Source organism: Aquarana catesbeiana, linkage group LG09 (genome assembly GCF_042186555.1).
Source record: "Aquarana catesbeiana isolate 2022-GZ linkage group LG09, ASM4218655v1, whole genome shotgun sequence".
Classification (NCBI taxonomy): Eukaryota; Metazoa; Chordata; class Amphibia; order Anura; family Ranidae; genus Aquarana; species Aquarana catesbeiana.
The window spans coordinates 65,649,345-65,663,120 of record NC_133332.1 but is presented as its reverse complement, the minus strand read 5'-3'; positions in this window follow the sequence as shown (position 1 = coordinate 65,663,120).

Genomic DNA, 13,776 nt, shown 5'->3' with positions numbered 1-13,776 from the left:
CCACCAGGTCAGTGTTTGAGACACCAGCTTTATGGTAAGGTAAACTTATGTGTGCATATTTCTAAACATATTTTTTTTTTCATTCCACTTTAGGTCCAAGTGACTATTTCACCACAGACAGTGCCCAACGGCTAATTGCTCAAATCATGGCCTGGAATGGGGAGATCGATCAAATGCGGAATCGGCTGGATTGTATGCAGCAGGAAATGAAGGACATGATTGATGTTTTGGGTCGAATCTAAATGCCCTTTTTTAAACCCCAAAACATCAATCATGTCCTTCATTTCCTGTTTTGCTGACCCCATTCTGGGCCTTCTCTTTTTTTTTTTTGGCAGAACATAAATGGCTGTTTAACCTAATGTAAAAAAGGAGGGCTGTTTCTCGTAAATACCTCAAAAATCCACAAAAAAATAAAAATTGATTTTCAAAAAAACACAAAAAAAAAAAAAAACTTGATTTTAAAAAACCAAAAAAAATAAAAAACTTGATTTTAAAAAACCAAAAAAAATTAAAAACTTGATTTTAAAAAACCAAAAAAAATTAAAAACTTGATTTTAAAAAACCAAAAAAAATTAATATACAAACTTTATAAAAAAAAAATAATAAAAACAAAAATTACTTGATAAAAAAAAAAAACATAAACCAAAAAATTGGTTTAAAAAAAAAAAAAAAAAAAACAAAACTTGATTTTCCCAAAACAAAAAAAAAAGCCTGTTTGTGAAAATCAAAAAGGCAAAAATATTTTTTTGTGGATTAGGTATAAATATTTAGATATAATTATATTTTGCTACATTATTAAGATATCATTCTATTTTTGTCTATGAACATTTTATACTAAATGCAGAACGGAATGCATAACAACCATTAATAAAAACATCTCCTTATAGGAATTAAATAAATGTGTGGTTTGTTATTTCAAGGCTCAGTATCATTTTAGTTATAATTGTAAAAAAGTTGTTTACAGTGGCAATGGAGCTTATTTAGACATTTAAAATTACAATACAGTTGGCACTACAACTGCTCGACCATAACCTAGGAGACAGCCCAAAAGAAAGGCAAGCAATAAATATAATGCAAGATTTCATCAATAATTTTTTTATTGTCAAAAATTATATATCCTGGCCCATTGCAATGGCCCCCCTACCCATAAAATAATTAACATATTGCTGTCTAACTTGACGGGCACTTTGGGGGGCCAAGCCAGTACGGACAGTATCCAGGCCTGTAAGGTTGGCTTCTATTTGTCCGGCCTCAGGCCCAACTGTGCCTATATAATTTGTAGAATGTTTATTTAAAAAGTTGTGCAGAATGCAGCACGATAAAACGATAAAATTAAGTTTGTATTCCGCCAAATTAATGGCTGTTTGAAACAGGCGGAACCGGCTGGCCAGAATTCCAAACGCATTCTCAACCACTCTTCTAGCTCTGGCCAGCCGGTAATTAAAAACCCTCCTCTCCGGGGTGAGGGTTCTTTGGGGGAATGGCCTCATGAGGTGCTTGCTGAGAGCGAAGGCTTCATCGGCAATGAAGACAAAGGGGAGTCCTTCCACGTTATCCTCATCAGGTGGCAATCCCAGGCCACCACTCTGGAGACGCTGGCAGAACTCCGTCTGGGCAAATACTCCTCCATCCGACATCCGGCCATTCTTCCCCACGTCCACATATAAAAAATCATAGTGTGCCGACACCACCGCCATTAAAACAATACTGTGGAACCCCTTATAATTAAAATAATATGACCCCGAATGGGGTGGTGGCACAATGTGGACATGTTTCCCATCTATAGCCCCTCCACAATTGGGAAAGTCCCAACGGCTGGCAAAATGGGATGCCACAGTCTGCCATTCCTGTGGCGTTGAAGGAAACTGGGAAATCAAACAAGAAAACCAAAATCAATTAATTTGGAAGCTAACATTGCAAGAAAATTAGACAATTAAAAACATTATTCCCCAGCATCAGTATAACATTCAATAATTTAATTGTTCTGGAATAACTAATATGGAAAGGCACACTTATCAGATTGCTCACCCCCTCTGATGGAACATTGATTACATTTTAGGGGGTTGTGAAATCCCTAAAAAAAAATTACTTTTAGGACACGCAGGAATTTAGGGACTAAAAAGGCTACAAGACTGCAGTTGTCGCACTCTGCAGGTGCAGTTGCTAACCAGCTTACAGTAAATGAGGTAATGTAAAAAGGCATTCATGTTGCAAGGAGTACACAATCACATGCAAGGGCAATTAATGAAAACACTTTGAGGCTTGCATATGATTTGATGATGGAAATCAGCAGAGCTTCTGCTCATTTACTAAAGCACTGGAACAAATGCACTTGTAGAGTGCACATGCATTTTGCAAAGTGCAACATATATTTGCTTTAGACAAATCAACACCACAGAACATTCCAGCAAATTTTAACGAGGGTGGGGGTGGGGGGGTTGTGAAATCTAGATAATTGCTCATTAGCAGCACACTATTTGGAGTGAGTTTAGGTGGGGGGGGGGGTGGGGGGGTTGTGAAATCTAGATAATTGCTCATTAGCAGCACACTATTTGGAGTGAGTTTAGGTGGGGGGGGGGGGTGGGGGGGTTGTGAAATCTAGATAATTGCTCATTAGCAGCACACTAAATACACTCAAACAAAATACATTCCAAATGAGTAGACTAGGTGGATATGTTCCCATCACTTCATGCTGGGAAGGTTATTGAAGGAAAATATACATGCATGACAAAAAATAACAGTAAAAAATTCCAGCATGTGTGAGGATAAAAAGGGGACATTCACACTATATTGCAATGATGGTAAGTAGTGTTTGAAGCAAGAAATACATCACATTATCAAACATTACATAAAAGAACATGTGATGCTAATAAAAGAAAAATATCTTACCTTAATATAGTCCTTCTGCAGGACCTGTATGATGGCAGAACAGGTCTCTGGGATAATGATCCCCAGAGCCTGGGGGGAGATGCCTGTCGAGAACTTAAGGTCCTGCAGGCTTCTCCCTGTGGCCAAATACCGCAAGGTAGCGACCAGCCTCTGCTCCGGAGTGATGGCTTGCCTCATGCAGGTATCCTGCCTGCTGATATAGGGGGTCAGCAAAGCCAACAAACGGTCAAAAACGGGGTCCGTCATCCGGAGAAAGTTCCTGAAATCCTCAGGATTATTCTCACGGATCTCACGGAGCAAAGGCATGTGACAGAACTGGTCACGCTGAAGCAACCAATTCTTGGTCCATGAACTCCTCCTCGCCCTGTTCATGGACTGGTCTTGGGCTGAAGAATAAACTACAGCACCAAGCACATACAATGCACGAGCTCTACGACGAGTACGTACAGGTAACATGGCTTCAAAACGGTCGGCTGGTCAGAACGCACTAAACAGAACGCACTGAAGAACAGCAAGGCCTGTGAAGAACGACCTGAAAATCAGGAACGAGCGGCCAATAAAACAAAGATTTCTCAATGCCAACTGACCAAACGCACTGAAAAGCAGATACAAACCTCACAAGCACAGACTGAACAACAGTTAAAACGAACTGAAAAATACGAGTCTCACAAGCGCGAATCGTCTCTCACCAAACTTCTACTAACACGAGATAAACACGAGATTAGCAGAAGGAGCCCAAAGGGTGTCGTACGGGCTATTGAACTTCCGTTTTATAGTCTCGTCGGACTTGGTGTACGTCACCGCGTACTAGGCTGTCGTACTTTTGTGTGGTCGTGTGTGCGCAAGTCCGTTTGTAAGAAAGTCTGCCGCAAGTCCGCCGAAGGTACGTCGGAAGTCTGTCGGACAGGCTGTCGGACTTTTGTAGACGAAAAGTCCGACCGTGTGTACGCGGCATAAGACTACGTTGGAAATTCGCTGGGGGACCCAAGGTTCAAAGAAAATGCAACAACTGCAGTGCTTGCCAGAGGTTTAACCCAAATCGCCTGTCCGACTGCATCAGGGTGGAGGCCAAGGGCCAACCATCGGAGCCCAAGAAATGAGAGGCTTGAAAACAACCTCCCTCGATAAGTCCTCAGAACGGACCCTGCTCTATTCACGGGTGGAAGCCAGGGTTCTCTAGGATGGGATACAGCAGCAAGTGGCTGGAGGAAAGCTCCAGATTCCGACACACCGAAGAGCAGATGCGGAGTGTGGGGCCAATACAAAGATGAGATTTAAGGCAAGCTGGTAGAGCAGCATAACACCACAGTGCTCTACGCAAGGGGACAGAGCTGTACAGCTGTTCAATGATTGCCCAAAGCTTGAATTTTTCGTGTGTACACCAATCAATCACCCTTCCTAGGTGGGCAGCTTGAACGCTGCGGCATTTGGGTAATGTCATGAGCCATCTACTTAGTCTGGGTCGTTGTTGTGCCCAAATAAACTTGGTGAAAAGAGCATGAGTTTGACGGAAGAAGACCGAGGGAATAAAGATGGGCAAAGTCTGAAAGAGATACAGAAACTTAGGTAAAATACACATCTTAATGATGTTGCAGTGACCGAACCATGATTGGAGTCCTTGGTGCCACTTCTCCAGTAAGATATGGACTTTGCTGAATAAAGGTGGGAAATTCAGGGCGATGACATCCGCTAATTTTGGGAGGATATAAGTGCCTAAATACTTTAGTGCAGTGGATGCCCATTTGAAATTAAAATGATGTTGTAGAGTACGGAGCAAAGGGGGTGGTAGAGGCACCCCCTTGGCTTCAGATTTGGTAAAGTTTATCTTTAAGTTTGATAAGGCGCCATACTCATCAAATTCCGCCATAAGATTAGGTAAAGAGATATGTGGATTGGACAGGGAGAAGAGCAAGTGATCTACATAAGCAGAAAACTTAAAATTATGATTTCCCAGCTGAATTCCGGAGATGTCATCATTCAACCCCACTTTATTCAGACAGGGTTCCAGTGACAGGGCGAATAACAAGGGTGAAAGGGGACATCCCTGCCGGGTGCCATTTGGTATGGTGAATAGGGCCGAATACACCCCATTTGCTTTGACACAGGCTGGTGGATTAGAGTACACACTGGAGATCTACTTAAGTAGCCGATCTCCAAACCCCATATGTCGCAAACATAAAGAACCAATTCACCCTATCAAAAGCCTTTTCGGCGTCAGTACTTAGGAAGATGCAGGGGAACTTATTGTGGTTAGCTAAGTGGACCAAGTTTAGTACCTTAATAGTATTATCTCGTGCCTCCCTGGACGGTATTAAGCCCACCTGATCCAGATGGACCAACTGGGGCAACTGGGTTTGCAGATGGGAGGCTAAGAGTTTGCTGAATAGTTTCAGGTCTATGTTGAGCAGTGAAATTGGTTGGTAACTGCCACAAACCTAGGGGTCCTTTCCCTCTTTCAGAATGACTGAAATATGAGCTAAGAGGGTGGCGGGAGGAAAGGAGGTGGACTGGCCCAGAGCATTGAAAAACTTGAGCATGTGTGAGCCTAATAAAGGCAGAAGAGTCTTGTAATACAGTATAGAGAAACCGCTGGGCCAGGTGCTTTCCCGGTTTTCGCAATACCCACCGCCGCATGAAGCTCACCGATGGTAATAGGGGCTTCCAAGTCTTGACGGACCAGGGAGGTAAGGTGGGAAAGATAGGCTGAGGAGAGATACTCCTCAATAGCAGGAGGAGGCGAGGAAGGGGATGTTATACAGGGAGGAGTAAAAGTTCCCAAATTCACGTGCAATTTCCTTATGCAAAAATATTTTTTGCCCATCAGTTTTCCATATATGGGGTATGTATGAAGCTGCATGTTGGTCCCTGAGGGCCCTGGCGAGGTATTGTACTTACCACATTTATCCCCCGCTTCGTAGGACAGTTTCCTCCCGGATTGCATAGCTGCTTTGGCTTTATAACGAAGAAGGTCTGAAACCTGTCTATGGAGATGCGTAAGGTCAGCCCCCAAAGAGGGAGTGGGCGTTCTCTTATGTTGCAGTTCGAGGGATCAAATTTCCGAAAGCAACTTCATCATTTGCTTTTCCCGTGCTTTTTTAATACAAGAGCCATGAGCTTCCCAGACTATACCAGGATCACTCTCTAGGGTATCATTTGTTTGAAAGTACGCTACAAGTTCTTTGGATACATCGGTGAAGACCTCTGGAGTCTGCAGGAGGCTTTCGTTTAGGCACCAGATCCATTCTGGTGAGGAGGCCGAGTTCTTTAAGGAAAGACGCAACATGTCCAGGACCGAAGAGAGAAGTTAATGCAGCACGAGGAAGAGGTCTATACGGAAATAAAGTTGGTGAGGTGCAGAAAAGAAGGTATAGTCCTGCTCCCTAGGATGTAGAATGCGCCACGCATCGACCAACTGCAGTTCATGCAGTTTATGCAGGATACGCCAGTAGGAACAGAGGAAGTGTCCGAGGAAGGGGTTTTCAGGTGGAAAAGAGGAAAGAGAAGAAAGAGAGCCTAGCTGGTAGTATTTCAGAGACTAAAAGTACAAGAAAACAAGTAATTGCACTCTCTTTAGAACACCCCGCTTCGTGTGAGTGCGGGCCTAAGTGGGGAGGTGGTTGGAACCAGCTAAAGAGCAGAGCCCTGTGCCAGAGCTCTTCAGCTACAATAAAACCAAGAAAATGTAGAGTAGTAACAGGAAATCCTGTTTAGAAGGCAAACAAGAAAATGACATTAACATGTTGCTAATATAAGGAGTTTTATTACCTTAAACAATGCAAAAGGGGCTAACTTCACATTGATCTATACCCCCCTTCAGGGCCGAAGTGGGTGGGGCCAGGGTGTCCATATGTACGGGGCAGCCCCCATGATACCCTTATGGCCTGGGGTGGGAGGGAGGAATCAGATAAGCACTTTCAGATGGTTAAATTACCCCATGCCACTGTCATCTGTGACTCCGTAACCAAAGATTGCACGGATGGGCTGCTAGAGGCTCAAGCAGACATCATGCCCCAGGACCCACAACAAGCTTTGCACAGTTCCTCCCGGGCAGCGCCATCCCCCGGAGCCCTACCGCCGCCACCACCCCCCACACCCACCCCCGTGACCCTGCCACCACTGCCCAGGAAAGCTCTCAACTCACGGAGCACACAAATACGGGGGGGGGGGGGGGGCGGGAGCGCAATGTACGGGAGGTCGCCGGGAAGGAGGCCCATCACCTGGAAGACCGTGAGACACCATCCATAGTTACAGGGCAGATGTCTCCCTACTTGGAAACACAGTCCCACTCCTGCTGCCATCAGCATTAACCTTACATATACATACTATTTATATATAATTGTTTTGTAAAATATGAAACATGTTGTTACGCAGAGTAAATCGATACCTTACATGTCACACTTTAAAACTGCGCACACTCGTGGAATGGCGACAAACTACAATACTTAAAAATCTCGATAGGCGACACTTCAAAAATGTTTACAGGTTACATGTTTAGAGTTACAGAGGAGGTCTAGTGCTAGAATTATTGCTCTCAGTCTAACATTCGCGGCGATACCTCACATGTGTGGTTTAACTACTTCAATACCAGGCACTTTCACCCCCTTCCTGCCCAAGGTATTTTTCAGCTTTCAGCGCTGTCATACTTTGAATGACAATTGCGCGGTCATACAACACTGTACCCAAATTAATTTTTAAAAATTTTCTTCACACAAATAGAGCTTTCTTTTGGTGGTATTTAATCACTGCTGGGTTTTTTATTTTTTACTAAAAAATTTTGAAAAAAAAAAAAGTTTCTTAGTTTCTGTCTAAATTTTGTAAATAAGTAATTTTTCTCCTTCACTGATGTGCGCTGATGAGACTGCACCGATGGGCACTAATGAGGCGGCACTTATTGGCAATGATGAGGAGGCATTAATATGCTGCACTGATAGGTGGCACTGATGGGCACTGGTAGGCGGCACTGGTGGACACTGATAGGCGGCACTGGTGGGCACTGATAGGTGGCACGGATAGGCAGAACTGATGGGCAGCACTGATAAGCACTGAAAGGCTGCAGTGGCTGGCATCACTGATTGGCACTGATTGGTGTCACTGATGGGCACTTCTGGGGCTTTACTGTAATCAAGGCACTGATGATCAGTGCTCTGATTGCCTGGCTTGGTCTCCCTTGCGAGGAGACACCGCTAATCGGCACTGCTCACCACACACTCTGTCAGTGTGAGGCAAGGAGAGCTGATTAATGGCACTTCTGCATTTACATGTGACCGGCTGTGATTGGACACAGCCGATCACATGGTTAAAGAGCCAGGTCATCAGCTCTTTACAGAGATCAGGTCGCGCCATGTCCTAGGAACACGGCGTGGCCATGGTCACTGCGCTGCGTGCGCCTGCGGGCGCGCAAGAGCGGCCGTTCTGGGACGCCGTCATATGATGTCCTTCCAGAATGAGAGTATTTGACGGTGGGCAGCGGCAAGTGGTTAAACACTGCTTACATATGCATCAGCATGCGTCTGCTTCTGCGTGGGGATGGATGGGGACGCTTTACTTTTTTTTTTTCTTCCTTCTTTTTTTTTTTTTTACACTGTCCCTTTAATTTATTTGTTTTTGATAACTTGTATTCCTATTACAAGGTAAGCTTTATGACTAAGCACCATATCTGGTGTGAAACGCGTTAGTGGCTGTGCAGTTAGACTGTATCGACCTGTAATGCTTTGATATTCAATTCTTTAAAATAAAGGTGAATTTTTTTGGAGTGCGCCTATCCAGCGATCTATTTTTCTACCAGCAAGAATGAATCCTTACATTTAAAGAGCACCTGTCATTTCAGATCCATCATGGCAGCGCCTGTTATTACAAAGTGTATGGCTGAAATTGCATTGCATTCGAACCAAAATGTGCAGGACCCTTTATTTGGTACACACTGAAATCGAATCGCATGGGTGCTCACACCTATGCAATCCGATTTCTGCACCATTTGACAGTTCACACTGTGATCTGTGAACCGATCTGGGGGTGTCATTAACTTTCTCATGAAACCCGCAGCGGTTCGCAGAGAGCAGTGTGAACTGCCTGCGAGTGACATGCGATGCAGGAACCCGCACAGGAATCGTGCTGGTTCCCTCACTGCATATGTGTGAACCGGGACTAAATAGCTGAAGCTCAAATTACACATGCAGCTTCATGCGATAGAAAAGTGACACATCCCCAATTTTGAAAAACCTGCGCTACATGATTTTTATTGATTTTCATTTAGAGAGAGTCACAAAGAAGCATCTCCTGAGCTCTCTCTTTGGAAAATCCAGAAGTTTATGGAAAACCAATAACATGCGTGCAACCTGCATTAAATGTTTATTTGTAAAATATAGCGTTTCACCCCTAGACATCTGCAATATTTAGCTATTTAGCTTCTCGGGAATGGTTCCCCCTTGTTTTGAGACTGCGAATCTGTTCTATTAGGCCCCATTCACATGGGGCGGACTCCGCCCAGCGGATCCGCCTGCTCAGCGGATCCCCCCTGAGCAGCCGGATGACAGGTCCATCCGTGTCTGCTTCGCTATGCAGAGCAGACACAGACACAGCCCGCTCTCCTCTATGGGGTAGTTGGATGGAAACTAACAACCTGCCCGTTTCCATCTGACTTTAATCCAATCCGAACGATGGATGGGGAACGGATCCCCATCTGTCTGTTTTTGGCCCGGATAGAATCGGACCCAGTGATGAGTAAGCACGTTGTGTGAAACCAGTCCACTGAGCAACTTATTTGACCAATGTATGTCATGTTCCTTGATTTTTATGGATTTTCAATAAACTTTCTTGATTTTATTATCAGACGTGCCGCCATTTTTCTCTGTTTCAGTTGGATTTCTCTGGCTGCGGACCAGTCAGACACCCGGATTCTTCCAGCAGCTCATCAGATCCCAACAGGTGGCTTTGAGAGGTGTGCACTCAGCTTTTTCTCTCATTGGATGCCGGCCGGTGTCGGCGGACATATCTGCTCCACGGAGAGCTATGGATGGTCTGATCTGGTCTGCCTGAAAAATGGATAGGCGGACCCGATCATAGTTCGCCTGAAAGATGGACAGGCGGACCCGATCAGTCCGCTCATGTGATAGAGTCCTTATGCAGCTAGGAGCACATGAAGGAGCAGCATTGTCACCCTAGGATTTAGACTACAAACAACTCTCTCTCTTCAGTTCAGTGTACAGTAAGTGACAAGAACACTGCATTTCTGGCAGGATCCACAGGTATTTTCTGTACTTGCAGAAAATGGTCTTAGCCTGAAAAAAAAAGGAAAACGAATGCAGCTACCACACCTGAGTCTGTTAGACTATACTTTAGGAAGCATTAAATAAATGACAAATCTTTGAAAACGGTCACGCCTGGTTGTCCAGGAGTGTAGGTTTGGGGGTAGCGATGTCAGAAGACACTATTGGAAATCCTTTGCGCAATGGAAAGCTGACCTGTACTAGATACGTGTCCAGTTCCATCGTATAACTTGCCTGACAAATTTCCTGCAGGGTATTATAAGGACTGAGATGTTACAGTAGTTATGTCACAGGATTGTAGAGGAATTTGAAGTTCACGGAGCTGTGTTATCTCCTCTCCTGGAGAAGGATATAGTTAAATGTTCTGACCTCACTGGGATCAAAGTGAAACAAACGTCTGTTCTACAAAGACATAAGAAGTCATTAGTCCAGTAACTGCTATTTTGGCAGGATCAGACCGATGGTCTATGTGTGCAGATCATAGTGTGGCTGCCACCACCAGGAGAAATTTGTGGGTAGGAGTTGGAAATATTCAGCCAACAATTTATGGTTTCCCTGCATGAGAATGGCTCTTAGGATTTCCAGGTTGGCTTGACATACACTTTTATGCCGCGTACACATGATCGGACGTTCCACCAACAAAACTGTGGATTCTTGTTCGAAGGTTGTTGGCTCAAACTTGTCTTGCATACACACAGTCACACAAATGTTGGCCAACAATTACATTACAAACGTAGGAACGCGGTGACGTACAAGACGTACGACAAGCCAAGAAAAAGGAAGTTCAATAGCCAGTGCGGCTCCTTCTGCTGGATTCCGAGCATGATTGAACTTTTGTGCGACGGACTTGTGTACACACGATCGGACTTTCCGACAACAAGCTCACATCCAACATTTCCCGTCGGAAAATCCGACCGTGTGTACGCGGCATAAGAATTTCTTTACAAAAAAATTTTTTTGGAATGTCCAGTTGATTTTTTAATGATTATTGGGGTCAAATTGATGATTGTTTTCAACCGTATTAATGAGAAAATTCCAGGGATGGAAATTTTTTCTCGAAAAAACTATATTTTAACTGTGAAAGTGGTTTTCGTTCAGAAAAAATCTTACTTATTTTATAGGCATAGTTCGCCTTTACCAAAAAAAACTGCCGATGTGGGTAAGGGTTGCCTGTAGATAAAAAAAAAAAAAAACTGTGCAGCTTTGACTAAAGTTGGATAAGGCCCTTGGTCTAGGTATAAGCCATTTACGTACCTCCCGAAGCCTGGCTGAAAAAATTCTCAGAGATGGTATTGCCCATTCTGCCTTGTTTTTAGGATGTTGCCAAGGCACTCCCACTCTTTACTGCTCACCCCTACCATTACTGAAGCAACCTCTGAAAACCCCCAACACGCGTGTGCTCCACTATGTCTTCCATCGCAGCTTCACTAAGCTCAGAGCTACCGAGACGGGGAGAGAGAACGCATACAAGGGGGTTTGAATTGGAGAAAGAGCTTGCTCCTGTGGCAGTGTAGGTGAGAATAACTGAGTGGTTAGCAACATCTCAGCAACAAGGCAGGAAGGGATAGTGCCATCGCTGGGAGTTTTTTTGCCATGCTTTGGGAGGTATGCAAATGTCATACACCTATAGCAATGGCATTAATTAACTTTAGGCAAAGCTGCACACATAGACGTAACTAGAACCTTCAAGCCCTTGGTGCAAGAAACCACGAAGGGCACCCCTCCCTCCGAGCCTGGTGGCAGAACGCCAGGGCCCGGTCGCAAGTGCGACCTTTGTGACCCTGGTAGTTCTTCCACTGGTGTCAGTAGTTTGTTTATTCTTTATTTATTTTTTTATAATTGTTTTAATATTCATGTAGCGCTTACCCCCGAAGGAGCGGCTGATTAATTATTATATCCGTAATTCACGTTTACCACCTGACCCATCGCAGCCCATACAATCAGAAACAGTCCATATTTTTCATGAACTGGGATAGGAGAAGGGTTTCTTTTGAGATGCTCTTTTGTTGCTTTGTAATCTTTTCTTTGCCTCTCATGCAAAGACCTAGCATCATTGCGGATAATAGGAAATCACTCTATGTGATTTCTTCATCGGGGAAGATGGAAGTAAATTTGATAGAGAATAATTGATGAAGAGTCACTCTGAATAACTTCTTCATCTGCAGAACTTTTCAAGAACAGTCTGTATCTCTATATGTGTACTAGTAGCTTTACCACCACCTCTTTACCACCACTTCCCATCTGCATGGTACTTCCAAGTTGAGCTAAAGAAAAGTCACTCTGAATAACTCCTCCCGCTTGACTGATTGGAATTCCGGGGCATTGTTGAACCCAAAGTCACAGGCCATCACCGCCTGTCTCACTGACTTGCATACCAACATCCCTCAGCCTCTGGTAGTACCCTTCCCTTGGACTTTCACTCACGTGATCAATAGTCCATGTGCCACTCATAAACTATCGATCGCCCAGTTTCCTTCCGCTTAGTTGCTACTTCTTCTGCAATAATTCTTTCATCCCTTTCCTCCTTTCTGGCCCGCTCCCTTCCCTGCAGGGGCGGCCAAGGACACCAGCGACTACATGCTGTACGGTGTCATCTACTCCTCTACGGGTGTCGGTTCCCCACCCTCCTCGCAAGGGGGGGGCTCTGTTGGCTCCCCGGAGGGGGAACCTCTCTGCAAAGACCTAGAATCATTGCGGATAATAGGAAATCACTCTATGTGATTTCTTCAGCGGGAAAGATGGAAGTATATTTGATAGAGAATAATTGATGAAGAGTCCATCTGAATAACTTCTTCATCTGCAGAACTTTTCAAGAACAGTCTGTATCTCTATATGTGTACTAGTAGCTTTACCACCACCTCTTTACCACCACTTCCCATCTGCATGGTACTTCCAAGTTGAGCTAAAGAAAAGTCACTCTGAATAACTCCTCCCGCTTGACTGATTGGAATCCCGGGGCATTGTTGAACCCAAAGTCACAGGCCATCACCGCCTGTCTCACTGACTTGCGTACCAACATCCCTCAGCCTCTGGTAGTACCCTTCCCTTGGACTTTCACTCACGTGATCAATAGTCCATGTGCCACTCATAAACGATCGATCGCCCAGTTTCCTTCCCCTTAGTTGCTACTTCTTCTGCAATGATTCTTTCATCCCTTTCCTCCTTTCTGGCACACTACCTTCCCTGCAGGGGCGGCCAACGACACCAGCGACTACATGCTGTATGGTGTCATCTACTCCTCTACGGGTGTCGGTTCCCCACCCTCCTCGCAAGGGGGGGGGGCTCCGTTGGCTCCCCGGAGGGGGAACCTCTCCCCTCCGGGAACCAGGCTGGGCTTCTCTCCAAACTCGAACTTCTGACTCACCATGTGACCCGGCATTTTATTTGAGAGTCCCGCCTCCTGTCAAACAAATTAATGATTGGCCAGAACTCGCATACAAACTACCTGTCACTCAAATCCCAAATAAACAAATCAGGCCAGCTATATGGTACAAGCCTGCCTAAATTTACCTGAAATTGTAAGCTAACAAAAAGGTCACCTACATAAAAGTAGGTGCCCGCTACATTTATTTTATTATTTCTTTTAGGAGCCCCATTAGGGGGCTTTCATGAGATATCAGGG